Source organism: Spermophilus citellus, assembly GCF_964194105.1.
Source record: "Spermophilus citellus genome assembly, chromosome: 1".
NCBI lineage: Eukaryota > Metazoa > Chordata > Mammalia > Rodentia > Sciuridae > Spermophilus > Spermophilus citellus.
Genome location: NC_138182.1, coordinates 183,974,646 through 183,984,523, shown reverse-complemented (window position 1 = coordinate 183,984,523; position 9,878 = coordinate 183,974,646). Strand labels below are relative to the sequence as shown.

At 40.3% G+C, this 9,878-nt stretch overlaps 1 pseudogene across 1 annotated transcript; it reads right to left on the bottom strand.

The window, feature by feature from the left end:
* Window positions 1-372: 372 nt before the first annotated feature.
* LOC308654130 (GTP-binding nuclear protein Ran-like) lies at window positions 373-1,022 on the bottom strand (annotated as a pseudogene). Its single transcript has one exon. The product of its transcript is annotated as a GTP-binding nuclear protein Ran-like (transcript).
* Between the last annotated feature and the right edge of the window lie 8,856 nt (window positions 1,023-9,878).

The following is a 9,878-nucleotide window of genomic DNA, read 5'->3' as shown; positions in this document are numbered from 1 at the left end:
TGGTTTTGAGTGCTTATAAACAAGGGAGGAGTTCACTAGCTTAGATATTTAATACAACTTTATTCTGATTCTAAACAAAAAGGAATGGGAATGACAGTAACAAGATTCACCACTGAACATTGTGATGTGACAGTAGCAGTCATATTCGAAACTCAAGAAAGAAACAAGTGCATTCCAAACAGCTAATTACGCAGGTCCAAAATATGCAGGTATTTTTTTAACATTCGCTCTGAAGCCCATTCTTCTCCTTCAGCATTCCATAAATAAAGCACACGTCTGCCCAGCTAGATTTTAGTAAAGTGGCACACATGCAGCACACTGACAATTGCCTATAAAACTAGACTTCTGACGCTGGGCTTCAGCTTCATCTCCTCACAGATCATGGTCCTTGTCTGGTAGAGCAGTTGTCTGAGCAACCTCTAAATCATGCTCATATTACGCTGCCAAAGCGGGGTCCGTGCCAACCTCTGGTGGGGCAAGAGCAGGCATGGCAGCAAACTCCAAGTCAGGGTCTCCATGAGCTTTCTAGCGAGCCAGAGGAAGGGCTTTTCAAAGTTGGAGTTACTTTTGGCTGAGATGTCATAGTGCTGAAGATTCTCTTTCCCTGGAAGACAACAGATTTTTGCCTTCACTTTCCTGTCCTTAATGTCCACTTTGTTGCCACACAACATAATGGGGATGTTTTCACACACTCTACAAGATCTCTATGCCAGTTAGGCACGTTCCTGTAAGTAACTCTTGATGTCACATCAAACATGATAACAGCACGCTGGGCTTGGATGTAGTAGCCATCCTTCAGGCCGCTGAACTTCTCCTGGCACACCGTGTCCCAGACGTTGAACTTGATGGGCCCTCTGTTGGTATGGAAACTCCCTGCCCAGGGTGGCTATATACTTCTTCTCGAATTTGCTGGTCAGGTGGTGCTTCACTAACATCTTCTTCCCTGGGCTGCTGTCACCCACCAGCAGGAGCTTGTACTGCGTCTGCGGCTCCCCCAGTGTGGCCATCGCAGAGAACCTTCCAGAAGCTGGGAATATTTTGATGCTATGTCTATCTTTTATTTGAGGCTGTAGAAATAAAAAGTTCCCATAATTTCCTAGAATCTTTTCCCTCTCTCTTAGGTAAACCACGGCCAACTCACAGGCTGAGTAATAAGACAGCACTTTATGTTGTCCACCTTCTTGTCTCCATCTCCTGGCCTGGAGCCTTCCCCACTGTAAATAAAGGATCAACACAGCAGGAAGGAGTTATTAAAGAGATAATGAACTTGAGTGACAGAATTCATAACCATAGAAACAGTAAACTTCAATCATGGAATGAAATTAGAGAATAAAATGGAGGATCTTTGCCAAGATAAGATCTAAAACAAAAATATTTTTTTCGGGAGATTATTATATATACAGTTTCTCAAAGTGATTGTGTTTGTAGAAGTGGACAAATTAGATACAACTGAACACTGAGTTGGATTCAGTAAATCTTGGAACATTTCCTAACTACAAGGCATTGTACTAGGACCTGGTTATAACTATGGAGTATTTTCTTATTGTTATAAAACCTCAGCTTTCTAATAACAACATGATTTGCATATCAGACCAAGAAAAAATAAAGCTTTATCTTATATACATAGGGCAGAGTGACCTTACTAAAACTATACTCCAATGAGATCTATTTTTTCTGCTAACACATCTAAAGTTTTCCTACCACTGTCATGTTTAGAACTTCAAGCTGTTTTTCATACTATATTTGGTTCTTCAACTGGGCACAGTGGCACATGTCTGTAATCTCAGCCACTTGGAAGGCTGAGGCAGGAAAATCATAAGTTTGAGACCAGCCTTGGCAATCTATTGGAGACCCTGTTTAAAAATAAATTTTAAAAAACAAACAAAACTAAAAATAGCTGGTGACATAACTCAGTGATAGAGTGCCCTTGCTTTGTGGTAGAATATATCTTCATTATATTCTCCTCCTGAATTTCTCAATGAAAAGAATGATGGAAATAAATTAACATGTATGATTTTCTTGAATAACTCCTCTGTGCCAAACTCGAGTTCAGTGTTGTACATTTAATGGTAGGCAGGATGATGCTATGTGGAAAATATTTCAATGAGGGAAACAAAGGAGTTACACAAACAAAATATAGCTCCTAAAGAGTGGTGAGACAAGAAATTAGGGTCTACAGTGGAGAACGGAGGGAATGGCGGGGGGAAAACAACTTCAGGATAAAGGTTGAGATAAGGTCACAATAAATGTGAGCTGAGGAAGGTGAGATGGTGCCAATTGAGGTTTCTGGAAACGTGCATTAATAAGGAAGAGCTATTCAATGTCCACAGTGGGGCGAATTAGATGTGATATTCAAATAGCAGAAGGCAGGTGGGCTGGAATGGAGTGAGCAGAGGAACACCAACCCTAGATGAACTGGACAGAGAGGCAGGGGACAGACAACACAAGGCCACGCTCCTGGAGTAGAGTGTCCTTTTACTCTAAATGCAATGGAACCCAGTGGAGAAATTTATGGCAAGAATGACATGGTCGAATCTGTCTGTTATTAAAGTTTGTGTTGAGAGCCATATGATTTAGATTTTACATCTTAAAAATTCTATGTATCTGGACAAGACTGTGTCAAAGACTTTCTTATTACTTCATCCTTCTGTCCACTAGAGGGCTCCAGAGATTGTCATGATATTATGTGGCCTCCTCTCCCAAGTATCTTCGCTGTGGCAGCCTCCAACAGCTGTTTAAGACAGGAACACCAACAAAAGAGTGAGCATAACTGAATGAATAAAAGATTAAAACATCATCCACTCTTTTAAACTGCAGTCATTGAAAAGACTGCAAATTATAGAGTAAAAAGGATCATGTTTTTCTATAAAACTTATGATATATCAAGCCTGTACATGCATTAGAACTGATTCGTTTTTTGATGAAAGTGACTGAACCAACAGAAGAATGATTTATACAGCAGGTATGAGAAACATTAGTACATAACCTGGTTGTCTGTTCATTGAAATCACAACTTTAATAATTGCCAGTTTCTGAGTGCTTACTCTGTGTTGCCTAACAACCTATCAAATGCATTTTATATGAACATGCATACATATATGTAAAATGCATTATATACATATAATATCTCATTTAATCTTCCATCAATCACAGGTGACAGAGATGACATTGGTCCCTTTACTGAAATTATAAAACTAAAGATCAAGGTCTCTAAATTGGCCACTATGTCAGAGACTTAAGTGTTCGTGTGAGCATTTGGTGAGACTGTGACTCTAAACCCTCCACACCAAACAGAATACCACACTGAAGAAGTTTCCAGGGCCTTCAGGTCCTGTCTCAGCCCAGTTTCTTGAAGTTTCCGTTTGTTTGGTGATTAAATGAATATCAGTATGTCCTCAGGGTGAAAAGATAATAATAGGTTCAGCAAATTTATATAGCATGCCCAATGCCATGAAGATAATTAGTTTTGTGAACTACTAAAAGTTACACAAAACAACAAGTTTTTTGACAGGTGTCTGATATCCACTTTAAAAACCACACCCTCTGCCAAAAAATAAATCCCTTAAATAGTCTACTTTTTTCCTGAAATTGACTGATTTTAGCTCTCTTTTGCATCTTGCCCCAATTTCACATTAAATGTTAATTTATAGCATCAAATCTTCCAGACAGGATCTTTGTACCACAACAAAAGGTACAAAGAACAGCAACATGGCAAGTAAGTGTCTACCCAGCTCTGTCACTAACTCACTTTGGCAAATCCTTTCTTCTGGACCCCAAATGCAAAATAAGCAAGTGAATTAACTACAGTTGAAAGTTATTGTAAAATACTAGGGAAGAACTAACCTATGTCTGAGATGAGAAAAAGAACAGGGAGAGGCTTTGAGGACAATGGAGTTATCCTGAAATATTCCTTTAATGAGTACATTGTGAGACTTGACTCAGTAGACTACCAGTGCTTTCACAGTTATTTGAGATATTTAAGATACATCAAGCACCATTCTAAGAGTTACTTGTAAAAATGGTGTACCAGGCCCGTGGAGCTTCTGTACTCTCTGGAAGTTTCCATCTAGATAGATCAAACAGCAGGAGTCTGAAAAAGACATTCAACCACAGACACATGAACTGCTTGTCCAACACAGTTTAACTTTTTTTTTTTCAAGTTGCCAAAAGGAAATGGAATACAAAAGTCTTGTTTTCAGTTTCTCTTTATAAATCTGAGTATCTGGCATTGCCACGTGGCAGGGAATTGTGAATCTGCATAGAAGCAGTTCCCACCAAACCCCCATACTAGGCTCACACTGTCCTAGTCTCTCTGCCCCACCACAGTCCCCAAACCCCCATACTAGGCTCACACTGTCCTAGTCTCTCTGCCCCACCACAGTCCCTGTCACACACCCTCACCATTTTAGAAGCAACTGATGAGCTAGTTCTCCCTTGACTTAAGTGTGTGTCACTCCTGGATTAGAGTAAAGCAATAACAAGTTATTTCCACCGTGTTGGTCATTACAAAGAGAATTAGAGGAAGCAGTCATAGCAGAGAATATGAACACTTACACCCGCGTTGCCATCTTCTTTGCACTTCTTATCCCTGGCACCCACTTTCACAAAGAGAGAGTGAAGGTAATGAAGACCATGGGAAAATTGGAGCAGGGAGTCAGGATATGTGGGTCTACACAATGTTCTCTCCTCTCATTGTTAGGCTACACTGGGCAATATTTCCTGTCTCTGTGCCACAATTCCCTCAGCAATAAAATGAATACATATACCAGCCCCATACTCCTTAAAGGGTCTTTCCTGCGAGAACCGGTAAAATTCTCATTCTGTTGGATTTTCCCCATTCCCCAGAGAAGTCTTAAGGGAAGTCTTGCCTCTCCGCATCTAAGATCTGCAGGCGGCTACCTGCCACCACCACATCCACCCCCAACGCAGCCCTACGCGGGTCCTTTCCGGGGGTCACTTCAGGGGAACTCCGCCCCAGTCCGGGAAGTTGGGGAGCGCTCTGCGACGGGGAGGCTCCGGACCCGGCCAGGGCGCCGCTGGATCCCCGCCGTCGGCTTGGAACCGCGCCCACAGCCCTCTCCTCCCGCCTGGCTCTCCCCGGGGCCCTTGTCCGGCCTCTGCGGGAGACGCACGGTCCCCCGGCGACTGGCTCTCACCCAGGCGACTGCCCGACGGTTTCTGGGGAGGGCGCCGACTGGGACGCGGGTTGGCCAGCTGCTCCTCGCCTCCCTCCCGGGTCGGGGAACCGCCCCACCTCCACGCGCGCTCGGGCGGCGCTCGGACCCTTCCGCAGCTGCAGGTGCCAGTGATCCCCAACGCAGCGCCACGTCGCCCTGCCCCGCGCTCGCAGTCGCCGCCGCTGTGTCCAGGAAGGTAGGTGCCTTTCCTTCATCTCCTTGCTGTCTGAGTTTTCTTCTCCTGCTCCCTGGATGGAAGCATCTTTCTGAGCTGCATGGGAGGAGTGAAGGATGAATGGGGACCAAGTGAGTGGTGAGATGCATATATTCCTCCTGCTCCTACTGTATAATAAGGGCCCTACTGCGAAACTAGGAAGTTAAGTGTAAAGAGAGATAAGAGAAAGGCAGCCGGGTGAGATAATCCACGCGACCAGACGCAAGGTGGGACGAATCCTAGCTACTCTGCACCTCACCTGCTCCCTGAGCCCCACACTGACTCAGGCCCAGACATAGATTTCAATAAATATTTGCTAGGTTGAGAAGTATTTCTTCTTGTTTCCCCTATCCAACTTCAAAACAAGCAAAATCTACTTTTGATGGTTTTCTTCAGAACCCCACAAGGCTGCAGTATTTGAATATTTTTATGTGGGAGAGTAAAATATGTTGTATTCACATAACGGACTGCTATATGTCACTTAAAAAGCAGAAATCAGTCTGGTGGGGTGGTAACCCAGAGAAATACAGGATCGCATGCTCTATGCCAGCCTTGCAATTTAACAATACTCTCAGCAACTTAAAGAGACCCTGTCTCAAAATTAAAAATGAAAGGTGGAGATGTAGCAAAATGGTAAAGTGCCTCTGGGTTCAAACCACAGTACCCTACCCCCTCGCCCCCCAAAAAAGAAAGCAGAAATCAACATATATGTACCCCTAAATCTTAAAAATATAATGGCAAATGAGCATAGCAAGATGCTAAGACACTTGTCATATGACATGTAAAATTGTAGAAAGTGGAGTGTAAAAGGTACACCAGATTCATGATTGTGGCTATCTTTGGGAAGTATGGTGGGGAATCAATATGGCACAAGGGTTAATGTGGAAATAATATTTACCTATAATTTTTGATATCTGAAAATAATGAAGCAAGATTGAAAATACAAATAAAAATTACTAAGTGTGTTGTTAACTTGGATGTTTTTCATAATATTTTCTTATTTCAAAACTCTGTTTCTTCACTAGATTGAACAGGGGGAATGGAGGAAGGGAGGGGAGATGGGAATGGGAAAGACAGGAGAATGAATCCGACATAACTTTCCTATGTTCATATATGAACATCCAACCAGTGTAACTCCACATCATGTAAAACCACAAGAATGGGAAGTCCATGTATGTGATATGTCAAAATACACTCTACTGTCATGTATAACTAAAAAGAATAAAAAAACCCATCTATTTCTAAATATTTCTCAATAAAAGTGCCCAAATAAAGAGAAATAAGATATATCTCTGCCCATGTTGTGACAATGCAATCTAAACAGCTCTATCAGAAGTTGCAGCCTTCTTGCATGACACTTCATGTTCTCCAGTTCTAGAAGATGACACCTCTTTACCCAGAAGCCTTAGCTGCACAAAGAAGTTCACTTCCTGCCAAATCCCAAGAGTATTGTCCAAAGGTGAAATATTGATATTGGAGAACTAGTCTGCAGTTAATAATCTGAAAATTGGCCTTGCCGTGGTAGAATCTGAACACTCCCTGTGTTCCTGCAAGACAAATTTCTCTTCCTTTTTATGTGTTCTACATTTAGGATTTTCATTTCTATGCATGGAGGCAGCCCTCTTAATGCTTATCTAATGCTGTCAACTTAAAACTAGAAGATGAGGAAAAGTAGGGTATTTGGTAGAAGAGAGACCTACAGTTCTACTGGCTTTTTTTTTTTTTTTTTTTTTTCAGAATGAAAAGAATGCCTCTTGATTTTTCCAGCCAGAGGAAGATTGATTTCTTTTTGGATATGAGGCTAACTTATTTAATTTAATTTAATTAACTAAATTTAACTGGGGGAGAGACAGAGGAGGGCAATCCTAGACGGGATTGTGTAGGTTAGGCCCAATGGAGAAGATATTAAACCATCACCCAATAATCCAACCTGCTGCCCCTCCTCTAAACATCCACAAAAGTGGTCTCCCCATTTATGTATTTTCTTCTCACTAAAAATCACTGAGTCTGTGTGAACAAATTGTCTGCACCTCAGAATGAAACTCTTTGATGTGAAAAATTGTGATAACATTCCTTCCTCTTTTTCCTTCTGATTTGACAACTTGCAAGGTCAATGCTTGGTACCTTTTATGTCACAGCAAGACCGGCTACTTGAGAAAAAACTCAGGTATGAAGAAAAATACAAGAATGATAGGACTGTAGTGTGGTGTAAAAGCTACAAGTACACAGATTTTAGGCACAAAATGAGAGAATATAGTCCCAGTCTATAACATTAACAATTGCAATTCCTTAAAATTCATGTTCTCCGTTCTCCTTAGGACCAATCACTTCATTAGATCCTTATACTATTCCCCTCTAGTTAGAGACACAAAGTGCATCCCACTTGCTTCTTGATTGCCTTTCCTGCAAGAGTTTAAGGTCTTTTTGATTTCTTAATCTAGAAAGACAGTTGAGTTTTTCTGTCCTCCTGGGTCTCAATAATTCCACTGAGCTTCCTTCAGCCACCTATTACCACCTGCCCCCATCCTCCTCTCTTTCATCCCATTTAATTGGTTGTTTCCTAATTGCTGACTCTTTCTTTGCTCTCCATTTAATGATTCTTTTTAAAGTCTATAAGGCATTTTGCCAGCAGTTGGCTTTTAGTATGAAAAGTAGCATTTCCTTAATGAGTCTGCTTTCCAAATGAAAGCTGTACTTACATTTTCCTAATGGGGAAATGAGCTTTTCTTCTACACTTGCTGAGGGGCTTCCCAAGTTCTTTTTCAAGAATTCATCCACAATGCATGTTAAGTTAGACCCTTGCTTCAATTCTGCCTCCAATCTGTATTTCCTTCAAGTGTTAAAAGTCTAAGAGGAAATCAATCAACAGGTGTGTAAAAAGTCCAAGAGGCAATCAATCGACAGGTGTCAACACTTAAAAAAATCATGCACCACTATGGAAAACTGCTATTAGCAAAGTGGCAGGAGCTGATATTAATTCTTTCTGTACTATGTGCCAAGCATCATGTTAATCGCCTTGTAGAAATTGTCTCATTAAATATATCCATGAGCCATCTTTGTCCCAATCAAGAAATTTTCTCAGACCATATAGCTGAGCTGAATTTTAAAATACTATTTTGTAAAATGGTCAGTTTTACTCTTTCATTAATTGAAAGATCTGGTCCTCTGGTCCCATGTTTCTACTTGGTAACGATCTCTTGATCTTAGAATAGTTAAGTCCTCACCATGCTCTAGTGGTCAATACCTGATCTGGTTTGCTCATTTGCATGAACGCCTGCCACTTAGAGCCATCTGAACTTGAGACTCCAGAGGAAGACAAGTTATTTCCCCTTTCTGGAGGCCAGAGGCTAAGTAACTGTTCTCAAGCTGTGATCGTTGTCAGTTTTAGTACTGGAACACGGCTTGCTGACTGTCCTTACCAACTCCAGAGAAAGTAAGATTCTTCATTGTTATGTTGTAAAGGGGAACAAAGCCATAACTGCATAATTTTGAAGGATTTTAATCTCTCAGATATATCATTTAATTTTAGACAACAATTACTAAGCACTTATGCTCTGAAAACACTTTGCTGAATAAATGTATCTTAGGCTATGTCTATGTACCTCAATACATAAAGGCATGTATTTTCATAAATGGTGTAACATATATGTAAATACTATATAATGAACATTTAGTCATATAGGAGCTAGTCATATATAAAATTACATATATATATATATATATATATATATATATATATATATATATATACACACACACGTGGGTATATATGTGTACGTATATATGTATACATATACTTATGTATATATGTGTATACACTTATGAAGAGTTGAATGTATGTATATCACATTTAAGTCTCCTTTGAGGTAAGGACCATTATCATTTCCAAGTTCAGGGGAAGGAAAAAAATGAAACACATTTACAGAAGTTCACCCACTTTCTGGTGTGGTAAAGCCCAACTCAGAACTTGCTTCTTTTACTGTGAGGTAACTTCTGGGTCAGGAGGAAAAACATGGCAAATGCAGCCTTATGACTAAAAAGGTGAAGTTGCATATAACATAAAAAGAAAATATAAAATTAGCATATTTTCTAAAGTATATAAATATTCACAATTATTATTTTGTCTTACACTTAAATAAATCATTGCTAGGCTCATTTTAAAATTTTCTTCATACTTAGAAAATTATTTTGTTTTCCTCCTACTTTGTAAGTCCAGGTTTGCTAAGGATGAAGCCATGTGGCAGGTTCTTCTATTGCTTTCTGTCTTATTACTTCTAAAATCATAATTTGCAAGGACAAAAATTTCCACTGCAGTGATACAGATTAGGTTAATATTTTGCCAGCCTCTACTCAGGGCCTCTAGAGTATATCATATATTAAAGATATCATTTCTTTTTCTTTCCTAGATACCCAGCTAAGTTTCTGGGGCATGTTTTGAGCAAAGATGAGTATTTCTTCCTGGATGATGTAACTGGAGAGTCCAGATT